The following is a 24,728-nucleotide window of genomic DNA, read 5'->3' on the forward strand; positions in this document are numbered from 1 at the left end:
AAGGCTAAGTGATCCCACAACCAACGACTCAGATTAAAGCTCTGCAGTCCTGCCACATCCAGTCGTGAATGGTAATGGACCATTAAACAACTAACAGGAGGAGGCTCCATGAATGTCCCCATCCTCAATGATGGTGGAGTCCAGCACATGAGTGCAAAAGACATGGCTGAAGCGTTTGCAACCATCTTCAGCCAGAAGTGCCGTGTTAATGATCCATATCGGCCTCCACCTGAGAACCCCACCATCACAGAAGCCAGGCTTTAGCCAATTCGATTCAGTTCACATGGTATCAAGAAATGGCTGAGTGCACTGGATACAGCAAAGGCTGTGGGCTATGACAACATCCCGGCTGTTGTGCTGAAGAATTGTGCTCCAGAACTAGCCATGCCTCCAGCCAAGCTGTTCCAGTACAGCTACAACACTGGCAACAATGTGGAAATCTGCCCCGATATGTCCTGTCCACAAAAAGGACAAATCCAATCCGGGCAATTACTGCCCCATCAGTCTACTCTCAATCATCGGCAAAGTGATTGAAGGTGTCTTCAATAGTGCTATAAAGCAGCATTTACCAATAACCTGCTCACCGATGCCCAGTTTGGGTTCCGCCAGGACCACACGGCTTCAGAACTCATTACAGCCTTGGTCCAAACATGGAGAAAAGAGATGAATTCCAGAGGTGAGGAGAGAGTGACTACTCTTGACATCAAGGCAGCATTTGACTGAGTGTGGCATCAAAGAGCTCTAGTTAAACAGAAGTCAATGGGAATCAGAGGGAAAACTCTCCACTGGCTGGAGTCATACCTAACTCAAAGGAAGATGGTTGTGGTGGTTGGAGGTCAATCATCCCAGCCCCAGGATATTGCTGCAGAAGTTCTTCAGGGCAGTGTCCTTGAGCTGCTTCATCAATGACCTTCCCTCTATCATAAAGTCAGAAGTGGGGATGTTCGTTGATGACCGCACAATGTTCAGTGCCATTCGCAACTCTTCAGATAATGAAGCAGTCCATGCCCACATGCAACAAGACCTGAACGACATTCAGACTTGAGCTGATAAATGGCAAATAACAATCGCGCCACACAAGTGCCAGGCAATGGTTATCTCCAACAAGCGAGAGTCTAACCACCGCCCCTTGACATTCAACAGCATTACCATCACCAAACCCCCATCATCAACATCCTGGGGGTCACCACTGAACAGAAACTTAACTGGGCCAGCCACATAAATACTGTGGCAACAAGAGCAGATCAGCGGCTGGGTATTCTGTGTGAGTGTCTCACCTCCTGATTTCCCAAAGCCTTTCTACTATCTACAAGGCACAAGTCAGGAGTGTGATGGAATACTCTTGAATTGCCTGGATGCGTGTAGCTCCAACAACACTCAAGAAGCTCGACAACATCCAGCACAAAGCAGCCCACTTGATTGGCACCCCATTCACCACCTTAAACATTCATTCCCTCCATCACCAACGTACCGTAGCTGCAGTGTGTATCATCTACAAGATGCACTGCAGCAACTCGCCAAGGCTTCTTCGGCAGCACCTCCCAAACCCGTGACCTGTAACACCTAGAAGGACAAGGGAAGCAGGTGCATGGGAACACCACCACCTCCACGTTTCCCTCAAAGTTACACACCATCCTGACTTGGAATTATATCAGCATTCAATGGGTCAAAATCCTGGAACTCTCTCCCTAACAGCACTGTGGGAGTACCTTCACCACGTGGACTGCAATGGTTCAAGAAGGCAGATCACCACCATCTTCTCAAGGGCAATTAGGGATGGGCAATAATTGCTGGCCTTGCCAGCGAAGCCCACATCCCATGCACAAATAAAAAATAATGTTTCTCTGCCACAGCTCACTTGATTACACCACGCGCATTAGATGCTTTTTTCACTCTCATGCACCAGCTCAGATACTTACACCTAGGGAAATTAGATAGTGCTAGCGAGGACGAGACACTAGGTGATTCACAGTACCCCAAGAATCTGGAAGGAGTGTGGAATGGGTGAGGATGTGTCACCTTCCTAGTGGAGGCCGACTATGGAGCGTCCTCCTCCGTTTCGGCTGCCCCCAAAAGTTTGTCACCATCGTCCACCTGCTCCACGATGACATGCAAGCCGTGATCCTGACCAACGGATCCACCACAGACCCAATCCACGTCTGTACTGGTGTCAACCAGGGGAGCGTCATCGCGCCAATGCACTTCTCAATCTTCCTTGCTGCAATGCTCCATCTCACTCTCAACAAGATCCCACTGGAGTGGAACTAAACTATAGAACCAATGGGAACCTGTTCAACCTTCGTCGCCTCCAGGCTAGAGCCAAGACCATCCCATCCTCTGTCATCGAACTACAGTACGTGGATGACGCTTGCGTCTGCGCACATTCTGAGGCCAAACTCTAAACCATCGGCAACATCTTCACCAAGGTGTACGAAAGCATGGGCCTTACATTAAATATCCGTAATACAAAGGTCCTCCACCAACCTGACCCCGCCTAACAGCACTGCTCCCCCGGTCATCAAAATCCACAGCGTGGCCTTGGACAACGTGGACCATTTTCCATGCCGCGGGAGCCTACTGTCAGCAAGGGCAGACATCGCCGATGAGGTCCAATACCACCTCCAATGTTCCAGCACAGCCTTCGGTCGCCTGAGGAAGAGAGTGTTTGAAGACCAGGACCTCAAATCTGGCTTATGGTCTAAAGGGCAGTAGTGATACCCGCCCTCCTATATGGCTCAGAGACGTGGACCATATACAGTCGACAACTCAAAGCGCTGGAGAAGTACCACCAGCGCTGCCTCCGCAAGATCCTGCAAATCCACTGGGAGGATCGACGCACCAACATCAGTGTTCTCGATCAGGCCAACATCTCCAGCATCAAAGCACTGACCACATTCGACCAGCTCCGTTGGGCGGGCCATATTGTCCGCATACCCGACACAAGACTTCCAAAGCAAGCGCTCTACTCATAGAAACATGGAAACATAGAAAATAGGTGCAGGAGTAGGCCATTCGGCCCTTCGAGCCTGCACCGCCATTCAATAAGATCATGGCTGATCATTCCCTCAGTACCCCTTTCCTGCTTTCTCTCCATACCCCTTGATCCCCTTAGCCGTAAGGGCCATATCTAACTCCCTCTTGAATATATCCAATGAACTGGCATCAACAGCTCTTTGCGGCAGGGAATTCCATAAGTTAATAACTCTCTGAGTGAAGAAGTTTCTTCTCATCTCAGTGCTAAATGGCCTACCCCTTATCATAAGCCTATGTCCCCTGGTTCTGGACTTCCCCAACATCGGGAACATTCTTCCCGCATCTAATCTGTCCAGTCCCGTCAGAATCTTATATGTTTCTATGAGATACCCTCTCATCCTTCTAAACTTCAGTGAATAAAGGCCCAGTTGATCCAGTCGCTCCTCATATGACAGTCCAGCCCTCCCTGGAATCAGTCTGGTGAACCTTCGCTGCACTCCCTCAATAGCAAGAACGTCCTTCCGCAGATTAGGAGACCAAAACTGAACACAATATTCCAGGTGAGACCTCACTAAGGCCCTGTACAACTGCAGTAAGACCTCCCTGCTCCTATACTCAAATCCCCTCGCTATGAAGGCCAACATACCATTTGCCTTCTTCACCGTCTGCTGTACCTGCATGCCCACTTTCAGTGACTGATGAATCATGACACCCAGGTGTCGTTGCATTTCCCCTTTTCCTAATCTACCGCTATTCAGATAATATTCTGCCTTCGTGTTTTTGCCAGCAAAATGGATAACCTCACATTTATCCACATTATACTGCATCTGCCATGCATTTGCCCACTCACCTAACCCGTCCAAGTCACCCTGCAGCCTCTTAGCATCCTCCTCACAGCTCACACCGCCACCCAGTTTAGTGTCATCTGCAAACTTGGAGATATTACACTCAATCCCTTCATCTAAATTGTTAATGTATATTGTAAAGAGCTGGGGGTCCCAGCACAGAGCCCAGCGGCACTCCACTAGTCACTGCCTGCCATTCTGAAAAGGACCCATTTATCCCGACTCTCTGCTTCCTGTTTGCCAACCAGTTCCCTATCCACGTCAGTACATTACCCCCAATACCATGCGCTTTAATTTTGCACACCAATCTCTTGTGCGGGACCTTGTCAAAAACCTTTTGAAAGTCCAAATACACCACATCCACTGGTTCTCCTTTGTCCACTCTGCTAGTTACATCCTCAAAAAATTCCAGAAGATTTATCAAGCATGATTTCCCTTTCATAAATCCATGCTGACTTGGCCCAATCCTGTCACTACTTTCCAAATGCGCTGCTATTTCATCCTTAATGATTGATTCCAACATTTTTCCCACTACTGATGTCAGGCTAAATGGTCTATAATTACCTGTTTTCTCTCTCCCTCCTTTTTTTTTAAAAAAGTGGTGCTACATTAGCTACCCTCCAGTTCATAGGAACTGATCCAGAGTCGATAGACTGTTGGAAAATGATCACCTATGCACCCACTATTTCTAGGGCCACTTCCTTAAGTACTCTGGGATGCAGACTATCAGGCCCGGGGGAATTTATCGGCCTTCAATCCCATCAATTTCCCTAATACAATTTCCCGCCTAATAAGGATATCCTTCAGTTCCTCCTTCTCATTAGACCCACTGTCCCCTAGTACATTCGGAAGGTTATTTGTGTCTTCCTTCGTGAAGACTGAACCGAAGTATTTGTTCAATTGGTCTGCCATTTCTTTGTTCCCCATTATAAATTCACCTGAATCTGACTGCAAGGGACCTACATTTGTCTTCACGAATCTTTTTCTCTTCACATATTTCTAGAAGCTTTTGCAGTAAGTTTTTATGTTGCCTGCAAGTTTCCTCTCGTACTCTATTTTCCCCCTCTTAATTAAACCATTAGTCCTCCTCTGTTGAATTCTAAATTTCTCCCAGTCCTCAGGTTTGTTGCTTTTTCTAGCCTCTCCTACATGGCAAGCGAGCCCCAGGTGGGCAGAGGAAACATTTCAAGGACACCCTCAAAGCTTCCTTGATTAAGTGCAACATCCCCACCGGCACCTGGGAATCCCTGGCCCAAGACCGCCCTAAGTGGAGGAAGAGCATCCGGGAGGGCATTGAGCATCTCGAGTCTTGTCGCCGAGAGCACGCAGAAACCAAAAGCAGACAGCGGAAGGAGCGTGCGGAGAACCAGACTCCCCACCCACACTTTCCTTCAATGACTGTCTGTCCCACCTGTGACAGAGACTGTAATTCCCATATTGGACTGTGCAGTCACCTGAGAACTCACTTTTAGAGTGGAAGCAAGTCTTCTTTGATTTCGAGGGACTGCCTATGATGATGATGATGGAGGCCAAGGAGAAGGATGCTCATTGTTTCAGAGTTGTAGGACCCAGATTTCCTGGATAGTGAAAAGAAGGATGTCTGAGGAATGTCGTCCAGGCTCACAGGACCTTTGGAATCTGATAGCTGCCATTAAACCAGCCAGCGCACTGATCAGTGCGGACACAGATCTAGATCCCAGTGAATTGGTGAGCACTAGTGTGCATGAAGCTGCCATCTCTCAGGACAGCAGAACTTGCCAGACATCCAGCCCCTCCCATCAGTGGCACATAGCTGGTGACACCATGTTGCCCAGGCATGGATTTGGGAGATGCAGATAGCAGTGTCTCCATGACTTCATCCTCATCAATTTCTCTGTTGCAAACACATCTGTCCGTGATAGCACTGTCAGAAGTAACTACTGCATAGTCTTTCGCTCCTTCATCACCATCAAGCTGGCAGACAAACCTTAGTTCAGAGGGAAGTTAGAAGAGTGTGCCAGAAGTAGAAGCAGGCATACCTTAGAACGTAGATCAGATACTAGCATAGAACTGATTATACAATCTTCACAATTGCTGATTCTCCAATGAATTCAATCATCTGTACCAATGTACCAATTCATGCACTTGCTATGAATGTTTAGCATTAGTGTGACAAGAAAAACTTCCATTCTATGAATATGCAAGTGGCATTTGATGCCAGGAATATTATTACAGATGTGTCAATTTCACTAGGAACACCCATGTTTCATTTATTATAGACTAGGCAGGAGGTTTACAAAAGAAGAATTGATAAATTGATGGCTGATAAGTATCGGCCTATATTTTGTATATATATATATATATATATATATATATATAAATATGTTTTTGTATTTAACACCATTCTACCTTTCACAGTGTCCATTGACTGAAGCTGTGGTTATTGATTTCAGTTCCAAATTTCAAAACTTGATACAAGATTCATAAAACCTGAAAAGTTTATAAAACAGATAGAGGCCATTTGCCCCATTGTGTCTGTGCTGGCTGTTTGCCGGAGCAATCCAAAAAGAATCCCACCTTCTTGCTCCCTATAATCCTGTATCTTCCTCTGCTTCAAATACTTATTCAATTTTCCATTAAAGGATACAATAGTGGGCTTGAAATCCCGGTTCTGGCATTCGCCGTGTCTCCCTGTTGCTCCTGCGCCCTCCAGCGACCCCGGTCTGAGGCCTCCTCTTCCTGTGCATCGGAGCACGTTCACGTCTTGGAGATGCGGAGGGAGAAGCTGGAGTCATGGGGTACAGTCAATGAAGGTACAGTATTCTCATTCATATTAATGGGAACTCCGTAAGTACAAGTTCTCATTATTATGAATGAGAAACACCTTCACCCCGCAAACACTCAAACACATTATAAAAAAAAACCATATTTGACATTAATTTAAATTAAAGTTAATGAAATGTGTTCGAAAAAAATATATGTTTTGGATCTTTTTTAATTAGGATTTAAAATAAACTTACACAGGGTTTTTAACATAAAAATGTGTTTTAAAATTTTATTTTTATATGTTTTTTTATATGTTTTAAAACTCTTAAGCTGGTAGAATTAGGCTATGCACCTGCTTTTACCAGGCACAAGAGTTTGAAGTACATTCGCAGGGCAAGAGATGGGCAAATAGCTCAATCTCACCCACGTGAATGTCCTTCTCCTGAAGATGTGGAGCTCTAGCTTGACAGATCGTAAAAGCCGTTTTTGGCGCATGCGCATTGCGCGCCGAAAACCGGCTTTTGCGATGCCTCCCCGGGTCTGCACACACTCTGTATGGACCCGGTGAGGCCGCAATTTCAGGGCCAGTATCTGTCTCAGCCGTTCCCTGCGGTAAAGTATTCCACGCCCCAACGGTGGTGAGTTATGCTCTACTTACTAATCCTGTACTCCTTCTCAGTGCTGTCCCTGTGGCAGGAGCAGCTGAAGTTGCTGTCAGCTGTGTACCGCTGAGAGGCTCCTCAGATCGAAGTAACTCTCGACTTGAGTCAGCACAGACCGCTGATGCACCTCTGCTTCTGCATTATAGAACAGTAGGCAGGACTTTTCTGACAGCAGCTGCAGTGGGCAGGATGGCAGACACTAGGCCCTTTAGTACAGCTGCAGGATTTTTATCTTGCAGCTGAACATGACTATCCTCCCCCTTCAATGGGCATGCACCCAATCGGAAGTGCACCTGTATTTGGCGCATGCACCCTGACATTCAAATGAGCAGTGACATAAATTACGGGCGCTGCTTAGTACTTCCCAGAAAAGTACATTTCCAGTGCGCTTTGCTGTTTCTTCGCACATGTGCAGCCAGCATAGAAATACTGGGGCCAAGGTGCATCAAGAGGATATCCTATTTGAAGAGGAGTGAAAATTCTCCCAGTCCTGGAGCACATTCCTCCCTCAACTAACACTACCAAAACAGATTATCTGGCCATTCATTCACTTGTTATTTCTGGGACCTTGCTATGCACAAATTGCTGCATTTGCCTGTATATTAACAGTGACTGCACTTCAAAAAGTAAAAGCATTTTGGGATGTCCTGAGGACATTGTAAGATGCGATATATTTTTTTTTTTTTTATTCATACCTGGGATGTGGGCAGTGCTGGCAAGGCCAGAATTGATTGCCTAATGCGAATTGCCCTTGAGAAGGTGGTGGTGAGCGCTTTCTTGAACCACTGCGGTCCGTGAGGTAAAGGTTCTCCCATAGTGCTGTTACACCATAGTGGTGTAATGTCTGTAAGCTTGTAATGTTTGCAGCTCCACACTGTGGATGTGGGACGTATTGTGTACTGCAAGTGCAGGGTTAATAATAAACAGAACCAGGCAGATTTCCGGAGACTTCCAAGACAGTTGCCTGCCACGTTAGGAAGCTGTGTGCGCTGTGCTCTGTGAATATATCACACTTGGCGACTGAGATGGGATTTTTCGGATGATTTAAAGCTTAAATTGTGTTGGTGAAAGATTCAGCCAGCCGACAGAGAGACTTTGGAAGTTGTAAGTCAGCTTGTGCCTGATGAGCCAAAGGACACAACGCTTAAAGAGATTTTAACGAAGCTGGAGCAGCACTATAACCCCAAACCGTTAGAAATTGCTGAAAGCTATCGTTTCAGGATTCGGAATCAAAAGGCTGATTAAAGTATCAGTGACTACATCGTAGCATTAAAGAAGCTATCGATGCACTGTCATTTTGGAAACTTTCAAAACCGAGCATTACGGGATCATTTTGTTTGTGGGGTGAAAAATTATGCGATCAGAAGGAAGTTATTGATGACGGATGTCTTGACTTTTGAGATTGCTTGTCAGACAGCGAGGTCGATGGGCATGGCCGAACAATATTCCCGAGAATTAAATAATGATTACGGTCATCAGTCAACCGAGGTAAATCACCTGCAGGTTCAAAGTAAAAGACGGTGGGGGCCGAAAGTCTCAGAAACTGGAAATTCTAACAGAGCGTTGAAGTCGTGCTATAGGTGCCTGGGACAACACATTGCTCAAAGCTGTCCATACGTGAAGGCAGAGTGTTTCTTCTGCAAGAAGACTGGTCATCTTGAGCAGGCATGCCGACTGAAGGGTAAACCAGTTTTCAAAGCTATGAATCCAGTGTTCAAAGCTATGAGTAGAAATCCCAAGAGATTACATAGCATGGAAGAACAACAACAGGACGAGGAGATGTTAGAGTTACACATCATCAGGAGCACGAGGTTAACGGACAGCGATTCGGAAAGCATCAAAATCCACAGAGATGTTGCGGGATTCAAGATACCAATGGAAATCAACACGGGTGCATCCGTGAGTGTAGTACCGGAGTCACTATACCTCGACAAATTGCGTGATTTTCAACTGGAGAAATCCAAGATAGAGCTGCGAGGCTACTCGGGAGAGAAAATTCCTGTGGTAGGTCGTATCACCGTACCGGTGAAATATAAAGATCAATTTCAGAATTTGACTCTAATAGTAGTGAAAGGAGACAAGTCTGCCTTACTCGGAAGAAACTGGTTGAGCTCACTGAAGCTGGATTGGAGTAAGATTTTCTGTGTGGAAGTGAGATTTTCATCAACGGATGAGGTTATCAAGCAGTATCCAAAGATGTTCTGCGAAACGGGCAGTCCAAGCCAAAGGCTTCAAGGCAAGTGTCAGGGTACAGAAGGACGCTAGATCAGTTTACTACAAGCCACGTTGCGTACCATATGCACTAAAGGAGAAAGTTGAGCAAGAACTAAAAAGCCTGGAGACTGAGACCATTATATGTAAGATAGATCGATGTAATTGGGCTACACCCATTGTTGTTGTACCCAAGTCCAATGGTAAGCTAAGATTGTGTGGTGATTATAAAGTAACCGTAAACCAGGTTCTAGAGGGTAATGTCCCCAATACATTGCCAAATATAGAAGATTTGTTCACAACACTGACAGGTGGTCAGATCTTCTCAAAACTGGATCTTATGAATGCCTACTTACATGTTTGACTATAAATACTCAACTAGGCCTATATTAATTTAATAGGCTATCGTTTGGAGTGTCATCCGCCCCTGCCATATTCCAAGGGGTGATGAACCAGATTTTGCAAGATATTGAAGAGGTAGTATGTTATTTGGATGACATACTAATTTCAGCACCAAATAGTCAAATTTATAATAACGTATTGAATGAAGTCCTCAAATGGCTAGAGAAGCACAGAGTACGAATGGATGGAATGCATTTGGCGAGCTAGACTATTAGGGAGAGGCATGATATTGCATAAGGATGAGGGTGCATGGCAGTGGTGGATGGATAGATGGGAATGTGATTAAGTGCCTAGAAATAGAAGGATGGTTGTGTTTGGAAGGTAAGTGGGTGTGAGGAGTGATGTGATGTAGTAGGATTGGCAAAGCAGTGGGATGGGGTGATGTGCACAGCAGGAAGTAAGTGAATGTGCAACAGTACTCACCTTTCCTAGTCTGGTTAGGTCATTAAAGCACTTCCTGCACTGAATCCAGGAGCGATGCTCCTGCTGCTAACTTCCTGGGCCACCTCCAGCCACACCTTCTTTCTGGTAGCAGTAGCTTTCTTGCTTCTGTTTCTAGGTAGGAGTATGGGTTGAATCTTATTTCCCCAAAACAGGTGGGTTGGGGTTTGTTGAGGTATTAAAACTTTAAAAATCTCAAATCCGATCCCAACCCGCCTCCAACCCGCCTACCTCCGGGTTTAATGGAGGCGAGACAAGGGGCGGACAGCCAATCGACTCCCAGGAGGCAGGGCGTCCAATTAAATTTTTTAATGAGGCTGGCATCTTCTGATTTAACCTGCTTTGCAGGATTAACCATGGTCGCCCAGGTTTTCCAGGCATCAAGAAACCCAACAGCTGAAGAGAGGTGATGACAGCTTTGGGGAGAAGGTAAGTGCTTCCCCCTGGCTTGCCAAGCTAACCCCCATCAGACCAACCCCCACATACAAACCCACCCTCCAGGTCAGGGGTGGGAATCCTCCCTTTGCGCTCCCACAAGCAGCTGCAGGCCCCCTAGCTGTGGCCTGCTCCTGAGTGCTCCTCACCCGACTGGAAGCCAAGCCTGTCAATCAGGCTGCCTTCTGGGTGGTGAACCTGTCTAAGTCAAAACTCCACAGCGGGGAAACCCGAACTTCCGGGTATCCCGACAGAGACTCCACCAGTCCGCCTACGCAGGCCACTCCTGTCACAATACAGCCCTATCTCTCCGCAGCTCTCACAGTCCCCAACTGCACATCAAGCGAGGCATCATTAAATCATTGCTTCCCACATGATACCTTTGACCATCCAGAATCCACTGTCAAAGTTATTCCTCTCTTGCTTCCAACTCTGAAATCCTCCAAATTCCAACTTTGGATTGCCCCTCTAAATACTGGAGTTGAGATACATCATGCGGGTCTGCACCACGCCTGCTGCCAGGCCATCGATGCCCAGAAGTAAAATTATAATGAGGTGGCAGCGATACAATGACATTGACAGACGCATTGAACTTACTTCTGGGTATCCAACGCGATATCGGAACCTCCACTCCAAACTCGCTTTTGACTTATCATTGAGGACACAACGTCAGGTTCCACATGTACACTGATGGCACCCAGCTTTGCCTCAGCACCACCTCTTTCGACTGCACCAGTGCCTCTGATTTGTCACTCTGCTTGTCCAACATCCAGTACTGGATTAGCATAAATTTACTTCAATTAAATATTGGGAAGAGCCATCGTCTTCGGTCTCCACCATAAACTCCATTCCCTAGCCGCCAGCTCCATCCCTCTCCTGGCTACCGTCTGAGGTTGATCCAGACTGTTTGCAAACTTGGTGTCCTATCTGACCCTGAACTCCGGCCCTATATCCTCTCCATCACCAAGATTGCCTACTTCCATCTCCATAACATCACCATCTCCGATCCTGCCTTAGCTCATCTGCTGCTGAAACCTTCATCCATGCCTTTGTTACCTCCAGATTCGACTATTCCAATGCTCTCCTGGCTAGTCTCCCATCTTCCACCCTCAGTAAACTTGAGCTCATCCAAAACTCTGTTGCCCATATGCAAACTCGTTTCGTTCACCCATCACCGCAGTGCTCACTGACCTAATTGGCACCTGTTCCGACACACCTCTATTTTAACATTCTCATCCTTGTATTCAAATCTTTGATCAAACTTTTGGTCACTTGTCTTAGATATGGTCATCACATCTCCTTATGTGGCTAAGTGTCAAATCTTGTTTGATAACGTTCCTGTGAAGCAACTTGGGATGTTTTACTACGTTAAAGGTGCTATATAAATGCTAGTTGTTGTTGTCGATATTTTACATTGATACAGAATCCTGAGGCTTAATTACAACGCTTGGCAAAAAATAGGGAGATCTGGCTTAAACAATAGTAACTCATTTATAATCTTATGAAGGATTAACACTCCTCAAATTGTTTCTTGGTTATAGTGGTAACATTTTCTGCAATCTTCTTCTTTAACATTACAGTCAACTGCTCTACTCTGTGTGCCAAACTTTGATACAGTGACATGTCCATGGATAGGACTTGTACATCAAATTGACACTGTGCACATGTACTGATCATACTTACCTATTTCGAGGCATAATGTGTAAGATTGCAACAGATATGTCAATGAACATTAAAAGAAATAACTATGGCCAGATTGTATGATATATAACCCTGGAGACATACATATTCTCTTCCTCAGCTTCCCTGTTACTGCTGTCATTTGACAGGTTGATGTTCATAAATAATTTGCATTTGATGATTGCACAGTGTTCAGTGCCATTTGCAATCCTCAGATAAAAAGCAGTCCATGCTGGCACATAGTAAGATCTGGATGACAGTCAGCTTTGGGCTGAAAAGTGGCAAGTAACATTCACACCACACACGTGTCAGACAATGACTTCATCAACTAAAAGAGTCTAGAAACATAGAAACATAGAAAATAGGTGCAGGAGTAGGCCATTCGGCCCTCCGAGCCTGCACTACCATTCAATAAGATCATGGATGATCATTTAGCTCAATACCCCTTTCCTGCTTTCTCTCCATACCCCTTGATCCCTTTAGTTGTAAGGGCCATATCTAACTCCCTCTTGAATAGATCTAATGAACTGGCATCAACAACTCTCTGCGGTAGAGAATTCCACAGGTTAACAACTCTCTGAGTGAAGAAGTTTCTCCTCATCTCAGGCCTAAATGGCTTACCCATTATCCTTAGACGGTGTCCCCTGGTTCTAGACTTCCCCAATATCAGGAACATTCTTCCTGCATCTAACCTGTCCAGTTCCGTCAGAATTTTATATGTTTCTATAAGATCCCCTCTCATCCTTCTAAACTCCAGTGAATACAGGCCCAGTCGATCCAGTCGCTCCTCATATGTCAGTCCTGCCATCCCAGGAATCAGTCGAGTGAACCTTCGCTGCACTCCCTCAATAGCAAGAATGCCCTTCCTCAGATTAGGAGACCAAAACGGAACACAATATTCCAGGTGAGGCCTCACCATGGCCCTGTACAACTGCAGTAAGACCTCCCTGCTCCTATACTCAAATCCCCTAGCTATGAAGGCCAACATACCATCTGCCTTCTTCATCGCATGTTGTACCTACATGCCAACTTTCATAGACTGATGTACCATGACACCCAGATCTCATTGCACCTCCCCTTTTCCTAATCTGCTGCCATTCAGATAATATTCTGCTTTCCTGTTTTTGCCCCCAAAGTGGATAACCTCACATTTATCTACATTATACTGCATCTGCCATGCATTTGCCCACTCACCTAACCTGTCCAAGTCACCCTGCAGCCTCTTAGCATCCTCCTCACAGCTCACACCGCCACTCAGCTTAGTGTCATCTACAAACTTGGAGATATCGCAGTCAATTCCTTCATCTAAATCATTAATGTATATTGTAAATAGCTGGGGTCCCAGCACTGAGCCCTGTGGCACCCCACTAGCCACTGTCTGCCATTCTGAAAAGGACCCGTTTATCCCGACTCACTGCTTCCTGTCTGTCAACTAGTTCTCTAACCAAGTCAGTACATTTTCCCCAATACCATGTGCTTTAATTTTGCACACCAATCTCTTGTGTGGGACATTGTCAAAAGCCTTTTGAAAGTACAAATACACCACATTTACTGGTTGTCCCTTGTCCACTCTACTAGGTATATCCTCAAAAAATTCTAGAAGATTTGTCCATCATGATTTCCCTTTCATAAATCCTTGCTGACTTGGACCAAATTATCACTGCTTTCGAAATGCGCTGCTATTTCATCTTTAATAATTGATTCAAACATTTTCCCCACTACTGATGTCAGGCCAACCGGTCTATAATTACCCATTTTCTTTCTCCCTCCTTTTTTTAAAAGTGGTGTTACATTAGCTACTCTCCAGTCCATAGGAACTGATCCAGAGTCGATAGACTGTTGGAAAATGATCACCAATACATCCACTATTTCCTTCAGTACTCTGGGATGCAGACTATCACGCCCTGGGGATTTATCGGCCTTCAATCCCATCAATTTCCCTAACACAATTTCCCGCCTAATAAGGATTTCCTTCAGTTCCTCCTTCTCACTAGACCCTCGGTCCCCTAGTATTTCCAGAAGGTTATTTGTGTCTTCCTTCGTGAAGACAGAACCAAAGTATTTGTTCAATTGGTCTGCCACTTCTTTGTTCCCCATTATAAATTCACCTGATTTTGATTGCAAGGGACCTACGTTTGTCTTCACTAATCTTTTTCTCTTCACATATCTATAGAAGCTTTTGCAGTCAGTTTTTATGTTCCCAGTAAACTTCCTCGCATACTCTATTTTCCCCCTCCTAATTAAACCCTTTGTCCTCCTCTGCTGAATTCTAAAGTTCTCCCACTCCTCAGGTTTGCTGCTTTTTCTGGCCAATTTGTATGCCTCTTCCTTGGATTTAACACTATCCTTAATTTCCCTTGTTAGCCACGGTTAAGCCACCTTCCCCGTTTTATTTTTACTCCAGACAGGGATGTTTGCCATTGCCTATCCACCGTCAACCCTTTAAGTATCATTTGCCAGTCTATTCTAGCCAATTCACGTCTCATTACATCGAAGTTACCTTTCCTTAAGTTCAGGACCCTATTCTCTGAATTAACTGTGTCGCTCTCCATCTTAATAAAGAATTTTACCTATTATGGTCACTCTTCCCCAAGGGGCCTCGCACAACAAGATTGCTAATTAGTCCTTTCTCATTACACATCACCCAGTCTAGGATCACCAGCCCTCTAGTTGGTTCCTCGACATATTGGTCTAGAAAACCATCCCTAATACACTCCAGGAAATCCTCCTCCATCGTATTGCGACCAGTTTGGTTAGCCCAATCTATATGTAGATTAAAGTCGGCCATGAAACTGCTGTGCCTTTATTGCATGCATCCCTAATTTCTTGTTTGATTCTGACCACAACCTCACTACTACTGTTTGGTGGTCTGTACACAACTCCCACTAGCGTTTTCTGCCCTTTGGTATTCTGCAGCTCCACCCATACAGATTCCACATCATCCAAGCTAATGTTCTTCCTTACTATTGCGTTAATTTCCTCTTTAACCAGTAACGCTACCCCACCTCCTTTTCCTTTCTGTCTATCCTTCCTGAATGTTGAATAACCCTGGATGTTGAGTTCCCAGCCTTGGTCACCCTGGAGCCATGTCTCCCTGATGTCAATTATATCATATTCGTTAATTGCTACCTGTGCAGTTAATTTGTCCACCTTATTATGAATACTCCTCGCATTGAGGCACAGAGCCTTCAGGCTTGTCTTTTTAACACACTTTGCCCTTTAGAATTTTGCTGTAATGTGGCTCTTTTTGATTTTTGCCTTGGTTTTCTCTGCCCTCCACTTTTACTTTTCTTCTTTCTATCTTTTGCTTCTGCCATCATTCTACTTCCCTCTGTCTCACTGCTTAGGTTCCCATCCCCCTGCCATATTAGTTTAACCCTTCCCCAACAGCACTAGCAAATACTCCCCCTAGGACATTGGTTCCAGTCCTGCCCAGGTGCAGACCGTCCAGTTTGTACTGATCCTAAGGTATGTCTGCTTCTACTTCTGGCACACCCTTCTAACCATTAAACCTTGACATTCAACAGCATTACCATTGCCAAATCCCCCTACATCAACCTCCTGTGAGTCACCATTGACCATAAACTTAAATGGACCAGCCACATAAATTCTGTGGCTACAAAAGCAGATCAGAGGCTGGGTATTCTGCAACGAGTGTCTCACCTCCTGATTCCCCAAAGCCTTTCTACCATCTACAAGGCACAAGTCAGGAGTGTGATGGAATACTCTCCACTTCCCTGGATGAGTGCAGAATTAACAACACTCAAGAAGCTCGACACCATCCAGGTCAAAGCAGCCCGCTTGATCGGCACCCCATCCACCACCTTAAACATGCACTCCCACCACCACTGGCATACCATGGTTGCAGTGTGTACCATCTACAAGATGCACTACAGCAACTCACCACGGCTTCTTCGATAGCACCTATCAAATCTACCACCTAGAATGACAAGGGCAGCAGGTGCATGGGAACACCATCACCTCCACGTTCCCCACCAAGTCGCACACCATCCTGACTTGGAAATATATTGGCGTTCCTTTATCGTCACTGGGTCAAATTCCTGGAACTCCCTCCTGTGATATATTCACAGTGCACAGCATACACAGCTTCCTAACATGGCAGGCTGCTCTCTTGGAAGTCTCCAGAAATTGGCCTGGTTCTGTTTATTATTAACCCTGCACTTGTAGTACACAATATGTCCACATCCACAGTGTGGAGCTACAAACATTACAAGCTTACAGACATTACACTTCTCCCTCCGTAATGAAGAAGCCATCATAACAAACATCAAAAATAACGTTCATATTTATAGATAACACAGGATATCAACTTTTTTTTTCCATATTTATAAATTTAATTTTACCACTTGTTTTCTGTTTCGAAGAGGATACCTTCACACTCGAACAGAACCTTCCAAACATGGTGTTGAATCTAAACTCATTCGAGGCTCATCCTGAGGAACGTTTTCCTCCACGGAATTTCCTTGATTTTCATTTGAACTCACTCTAGCTTCATGCTCTTTGTTTTCCTGGCTCGGACTCAGACTTTCATTCTGATTCTCTCCTGGATTTGTTTCCAGTATATTGGATTTAGGATTTGCTACTGGTATATCAAAACTATCTGATGAGTCAGAAATAATTGAATCATTCCCACCTTCAACTCCTTCCATGTCTGTAGGTAAAATATGATCAATATGAACAAACCTAACCTGTCCATTATCAAACATCTTTACCAAATATGTGCGAGGACCACATATCTTCACCACTCTTCCTGGTAATCACTTTAACCATTTATGGTGATGGTTCTTCACTCTCACCTTCTGATTTAATTTCACACTTCTCTCTTTTACTCTACCTCTATCATGATTCTCTTTCTGTCTTAATTGTGTCTCTTCTACAGACTGTGCCAAATTTGGCTTTAACAACGAGAATCTGGTTCGTGGCTGTCATTTGAGAAACAACTCTGCTGGTGTTCTACCAGTAGTTGTACGAGGAGTATTTCGATATGTAATCAAAAAATTAGCCAATTTATGATCCAATGACAACTGTCGTTTCCTTGGATTTAGATCTAACATTTTTTTTATGAGGGCACGTTTTACAATTTGTACAGTGCGCTCTGCTGCACCATTCGAAGAAGGATGGTATGTTGGAACCTTGGTATGTTTCACACCATTTTTGCTTGTGAATTGTGCAAATTCTTCTGAACGAAATTGTGGTCCATTATCCGAAACAATCTCTTCAGGGAGGCCAAATGAAGACAATAATTTTTGTAAAATGTCCAATGTTTTACTTGTTGTTATTTTCCACATTGGAAACACCTCAACCCACTTCGAATGGCTATCAATCACAATGAACAATTGTTGTCCTTCTAACTCAGCAAAATCAAAATGTAGCCTTTGCCACACCCTGGGAGGCCATTTCCGTGGCTGTAATGGTGGTGGTTGTTTGCTTACCGATTGACATGTTGTACACTGACTCACTATATCTTTATCAAGACCTGGCCACCATAAATAACCGCGTGCAAAACTCTTGATCAAGCACATTCCTAGGTGCTGGTCATGGAGGTCTCCTAATAATTTGGACCTGAATTTATTTGGTATAACCACTCTTGCACTCCACATGATATAATCTTTATCGACTGATAATTCATTCCCAAGAATGAATAATGGATGTGTATCTTTGTCTGTTACCTGGTTTGGTCATCCATTTGCAATATAATCATACACCTTTGACATCACTGGGTCATGCTTGGTTGCTCTACCAATCTCTTCAGCTGTGACTGGCAGTTCATCAATGTATGAAAAATAAAACACTTCTTCCCTATCGGGTGTAACTTGTGATGGGGAAGGCAATCTAGACATTGCATCAGCATTACTGTGATCAGCCGATTGTCTGTATTCAATATCATCGGTATATGCTGACAAAATCAAAGCCCATCTCTGCTTTCGGGCTGCAGCTAATGTTGGAACTGGGGACTTTGAATGGAGAATTGCTGTTCAGGGCTTATGGTCCGTAACGATAGTAAACTTACAACCATACAAGTATTTGTGAAACGTCTTGACCCCAAAAATTAATGTCAAAGCTTCCCTTTCAATTTGCGCATAATTACTCTCATTGGCACTGAGAATGCGTGAAGCAAAAGCAATTGGTCTGTCCTCCCACTACTTAATACATGAGAGATTACTGCCCCAACTCCATACAGAGAGGCATCACATGCTGGCTTGATCTCCTTAGATATGTCATAGTGAACTAACATGGTGCTCTCTACCAATTTGCTTTTACACTCCTTGAATGCTGTATCGCATTCTTTTGACCACTGCCATTACAGTCATTCATAGGTCTGCTCATTCCCCATTGCAGGAGAAAAGAGCACAGAACTGTAATATAGCTCCACCTAGTAGACTACTACTCCACCTAGTGGACTACTCTGGTAGCGCAACTGCTGCTGTAAATACAATAAAAGTCACATGATGTATTGGAGTCATCTTATAAAGTCTGTGTGTTTGTGATGTCGTAAAGAAAATATCACATTTGGTGAACGAGGATAGGATAATCGGATTCCCTAGCTGAAATTTTTGTTGGTGAGGATTCAGCCAACTGACAGAGATACTTTGAAAGGCTCTTGATTTGCAAAACAGCTAACACTCCAAGATAAATGTCAAGCACACTTGGCTGAACTGAAGCATCCAGATGGCATGCCTATGGGAATAATATGGCACTTGTGTGAGTTCCATCGCAACCGAGAGACTTTCGGAGTGCATGTGGAGCAGCTAGATACTATTTTTCACTGCAAATAGTATCATCAAACTCCCCGATGATGAAAACCGTAACTGGGTGGTGTTAGAAAAAAAACGAGCTATTTTCCTGACTGAAGCAGGCCTCGAGATGTATGAAACCCTGAAAAACGTTCTTGTTCCTGTCAAGCCGAAGGACACACCACTGAAAGAGAACAGCACTACAGTCCTGAGCCCCTGGAAATTGCTGAAAGTTATCGTTTTGGACCACGGGATCAGTTAAATGATGAGAGTATGTGAGAACATTGTAGCTTTAAAAAAGCTATCCATTCACTCTCATTTCAGAAAATTTCAGGACCGAGCATTGCGTGACCACTTTGTTTGTGGGATGAAAAATGAAGCAATCAGAAGAAAGTTGTTGACAACTCCTAACTTGACTTTAGCTTGTCAGACAGCTATGTCAATGGATATGGCCGACCAAGATTCCGAGAATTGCGTACCATTTCCAGTCATCAGACAACCGAGGTGAATTGCCTACAGGTTAAAAGAAAAAGACAGTTGGGCCCCAAGGCATCAGCAACTGGCCATGCTAACAGTAAATTGAAGTCATGCTATTGGTGCCTGGGACAACACATTGCTCAAAGCTCTCCATATGTGAAGGCAGAGTGTTTCTTCTGCAAGAAAACTGGGCATCTTGCAAAGGCATGCCGACTGAAGAGTAAACCAACATTCAAATGCATAAGTAGAAATCACCAGAGACTACATAGCATGGAAGAAAAGCAATAGGATGAGGAGGTTCTGGAGATGCACGTCATCAGAAGCACAAGGGTACCTAACAATTATGCGCAAAGTATTGTCATCCAAGTAGACATTGCAGGAACCAGGATACCCATGGAAACAGTGCCTGGTGCATCCATGAGCGTAGTACTGGAATCGCTATATTTCAACAAGTTGCGTGATTTTCTGATGGAAAAGTCGAAGATAGAGCTGTGAGGCTACTCTGGAGAGCAAATCCCTGTGGTAGGATGTATCACCGTACTGGTGAAATACAAGGATCAGTTTCAGAGCTTGCCTCTCTTCGTAGTGGCAGGAGGCAAGCCTGCCTTAATAGGTAGAAATTGGTTGGGATCAGTGAAGCAAGATTGGAATGAGATTTTTCATGTTGAAACAAGATTTGCATCAAAGGATGATGTCATCAAGCAGTACCGGAAGATGTTCCACAAAACAAGCAGTCCAATCCAAGGCTTGAAGGCGAGTGGCAGAGTACAGAAGGACGCTAGACCATGTTACTGCAAGCCACATCCTGTAACATATGCACTATCGGAAAACGTTGAGCAATAACTCAAAAGACTAGAGATTGACACCATTTTCTCTAGGAACATCTAAGTAATGTTGATTACGGTAATGCTGATGCTATCTCCAGGTTGCCATCCCCATCACAAGTTACACCCAATAGGGAAGAAGTGTTCATACAGTGATGAACTGCCAGTCACAGCTGAAGAGATTGGTAGAGCAACCAAATGTGACCCAATTATGTTAAAGATGTATGATTACATAACAAATGGCTGCCAAACCAAGTATCAAAGAAAGATATTGATCCATACTTCAGTCACAGGAATTATCAGTGGATAAAGATTGCATCATGTTGGGTGCAAGAGTAATTATTCCAAATAAGTTCAGGTCCAAATTGTTAGGAGATCTTCATGACCAGCACTTGGGAATGTGCTTGACCAACAGTTTTGCACACAGTTACTTATGGTGGCCAAGTCTGGATAAAGATTTAGGGCTAGATTTTCCATTATTTTTGCATGCATAATGCCCACTTAACATCCATTTTAACACTGAAATGAGGTGTAATGCCCAGATATCGCCCATTTAGCCACAAAATGGAAACTGATGCCCATTTTTCAGACATTTATCGATGTGCGTTACTTTCGACACGTAAGTAACGCCGGGAAAAAATAATACCGCCCGGCCACTTTTTTTGGGTGGAATCATCAGAATGGGCGAAACCAATGCCCATAATATCAGCCAGCGTTACTTTCGGCGCATCATTAATGCCAAGACTCAATAATACCGACCGCCCACTTTCTTTTGTCGTAAAGATCACATTTGCCGAAACTAGCGCCCAGTATATCGCCCAATGTCACTTTCAGCACCTCGCACAGATCTCACCCACAATATCGCTCGCCGAAAACACCACTCTGAAAAAGTTGAACTGTTCTGAACTAATCACAACGATGTGGACGCCATTTTGCAAATCGCAGGTCGCTTCATTGCAAAGGCTGCTTTAACTTCAGGGGAGTATGGATTGACTCTGGAGTTCTTCTCAGGTGAAGTGACCATCTGAACAGACATCTTTTCATACTGTGGACGATTGGTTTTACTGCAGGTGTCTTTTAGTATGGAAATTTATTGCTTGTGATCAATCGGTATTATACTTTTATTGGAATGGGGCCAGCCATTTCTCAGCCTGCATCAATTACTATGTAGATGCTGCAGAGTGTAAATGGCACAACGTTTTGTGCCCAATCTAAGATGTGCCAGACCGAGGAGAAGGTCCAGACCATACATACCCCGCACTTACAGGGAGAAACGGTCTTACCTCGACTTATCCGAAGCCATCTGCCTTTGGAGACTGCGCTTCCACAAAGTGGTCATCAGTGAAATATGCCACCTCATCAGGGCAGATCTGCAGCCTGCCAGCACCTTCAGGACGTCACTGTCCGTCAAGGTCAAGGTCACCATGGCACTGTTGTTCTACGTGTCCGATTCCTTTCAGGCCTCCGCGCTCAACATTTCTCCTCTGCCTCAGCATGCCACAAGTCGCTGCATTAGACAGGTCATGGAGGCCCTGTACGCGTGTAGGGTGGACATTATCAGCTTCCCTATGACCACGGAGGTTCAGATTGACAGGGCTGGAGCATTCTACCGCATTGCTAAGTTCCCCAAGGTGCAGGGAGCAATACAGTGTACTCACATCGCCATGCGGGCACCTTCTCAGGACCCAGAGGTTTTTCGCAACAGAAAAGGATTTCACTCCCCGAAGGTCCAACTAGTTGTCGACCACAACCAGATAATTATGGCAATGAATGCCAAATATCTAGGCAGCTTCAATGAGGATCACATCCTGCATGAGAGCGCTATCTCTGACATGTTTACCAGTCAGCCACAAGGACAATGCTGGATGCTTGGTGACAAAGGATATGGCCTAGCCACCTGGCTGATGACCCCCCTGCATAACATCCAGACAGAAGCTGAGAAGCGATCCAACGAGTGCCACAGAGCCATGCGCAATGTGGTCCAGAAAACAATTATTGTGCTTAAGCAATGCTTTAGATGCCTGGAGCACTCAGGAGGGGAGCTACAATACAACCCTGATCAGGTCGCTCAATTCATGGTCATCTGCTCCATGCTGCACAAACTGGCTATCAGGAGGTGACAAGAATTGCCAGAAGGGACTGATGGTCCACTTCAGGAGAGAGAGGAAGAGGAGGATGAGGGACTGGACGCTGACCTCGGGCCAGGCAATCAGACTGACTATGCAACCATATCCACTCCCTCCTCCAGACCGCAGAAAAGGGCCCGTGGTGGCAACATAGCTGCAAGACTCTTACGTCAGGAGCTCATAAATGAGCAATTTGCCTGAAAGAACGTTGCTGTAATTGACAAAGCTGACACATTGCTGTGTGTGTGCAGCTCAGGCATCAATGGTGGGCATCACCTTGGTGCCAGTTAAAATTTAAATTGATTGAAGTTAAGTGTAATTATACCCTTTCAAGTGTGTAATGGTCCAGCTGTCTGAGACAATGCACAACAAGGTTATGTTGAATAAAACACATTTAATAAGACCGTTGGTCTGAAATCATAAGTATCACGGGCAAAAACACCCCCCACTCCACTTTTTAGAACATTGACATCAATCAAATGGTCAACACGTCCAGGAACACAGAACCCAAATGCAAACCAACAGGGTGGCCCCCTCCCTCCATACATTATAACAAATTGCATACACCACGATGGAGATATAACACAGCCATTTCCTGTGGATATGCACCTCACTTTCCTTCTCCCCACCTCTATCCCTTCCCCTCCTCGCTCCACACCACCTGGCTGAGGAGCTCCTCAGGCGGTGCCTCATTGGGGGGATGAAGGTAGAGCCGGTGGTTGCATGGATACGGGAGCGGGGGGTACCAAGGTGGGAACATTCTCGGATCCAGAAACAGGATCTTGCTCCTGCCCCTCATGTGTCATTGGCACTGGGGGTGTGGAACCTAGGGGTGGAGTGCTGCACTCCGGGACCACTGGGAGGCCTGTGCCATGAGTGTTCCTGGCTATCGCCTCCAGGGCCTCCGCCATCAGCGGAACGTACTCTGTCATGGTGCCGGAGATGCGGGCCAGCTGTCGGGACATGCCCCCCCAATGCATTTAGGGTCTGGTCACCTGTATCTACAGTTCTCCTGGACAACTGTACCATCTCTCCGCTCTCATGTGGCACTCGTGGAACAGACCTGCCGCATCCACGAAACCTCCGCTGGGTCAGCCCCATCCTGGGAACACCTGGGGTGCTCTGTGGTGAGGTGCTTGGGCCCGGTACCTCCAGAATGGAGGTGGTAATGGCCGGAGGATCACTAGATGGCCTTGGGGTGGAATGCCTTCTGGAGTCTGGCGATGGAGACTCTTCAAAGTCCACGTTCTAAACCGTAGAGAACAGACCCAGCGGATTGACGGGCGAGAATCGGAGATCCTCAGCACTAGATGTAGGATCGTCCGGTGAGTCCGGCCCCGTGCCCCCACCTTCTGGCCTCTGTGGTCTTGCCTTGGGACGTGCTGCTGGCTGAGCTGCAAAACACAAATGAGGTTATTAGAGGAGAAGGGGGTGCTAGGGTCACAAGGTGAGTCCAGCGCTACACACAGCATATGCACGACAAAAGCACCACTGCTATCAAAATCATCACAGACATCACATTTCATGACCATCAACACATTCTGCATTGCAATGATTCTCATGAGGCCAGCATTATTTGTAGGACCATTTTAGAAATCATCTACCTTATATTATTATTCTGATATGACTAGGTGTGGCATCTATTGGCTTTACATCACGCAATGATGTATACTTTACTCACGTGGCATCACTTCTGGGTCTGCAGCTGCATGCGTGGCTGGCCGGGGGTCGCTCCCCACGAGTGCGAGCACCCGCTCCTCCATCTCATTGAGGTCGCTGGTGACTGGTGGCCCCCCACCTGTTCGCCTCTGCTCAGACCTATTCATTGAGAGCTTCTTCTGTAAAAAGTAACAGGACGACATGGCATGAGATCATTGCGTGGTATCATTGTTAGGTAATGTCACAGAGACTGATACAACACATAACCGACAGATGTAATCATGATTATTATGTTAATTATCATTCTTTACCTAAAGACGTGCACCGTGGCTGCAGGCTTTGAGTACAACATTCCCGGTAAAAGTGAAACACCTCACATCTGATGATAGTCACTCATGACTCTTATAAATCAAATTATATAAATACATAACTACATGTAAATAAATGTAATACTTACTCTTGCGGATCCGACAAGGTTGTTCCATCGCATTGG

General features: G+C 45.3%; 1 long non-coding RNA gene across 1 annotated transcript in view; it reads right to left on the bottom strand.

Annotated features, from left to right (window-relative positions):
- LOC139264541 (uncharacterized) overlaps positions 1-6,505 on the bottom strand; it is a 31,485-nt gene extending 24,980 nt beyond the window's left edge. The window contains exon 1 of the long non-coding RNA XR_011593369.1: positions 6,375-6,505. This is a non-coding gene — a long non-coding RNA (uncharacterized lncRNA). The remainder of the gene's footprint in view (positions 1-6,374) is intronic.
- Between the last annotated feature and the right edge of the window lie 18,223 nt (positions 6,506-24,728).

Source organism: Pristiophorus japonicus, chromosome 5 (assembly GCF_044704955.1).
Source record: "Pristiophorus japonicus isolate sPriJap1 chromosome 5, sPriJap1.hap1, whole genome shotgun sequence".
Classification (NCBI taxonomy): domain Eukaryota; kingdom Metazoa; phylum Chordata; class Chondrichthyes; family Pristiophoridae; genus Pristiophorus; species Pristiophorus japonicus.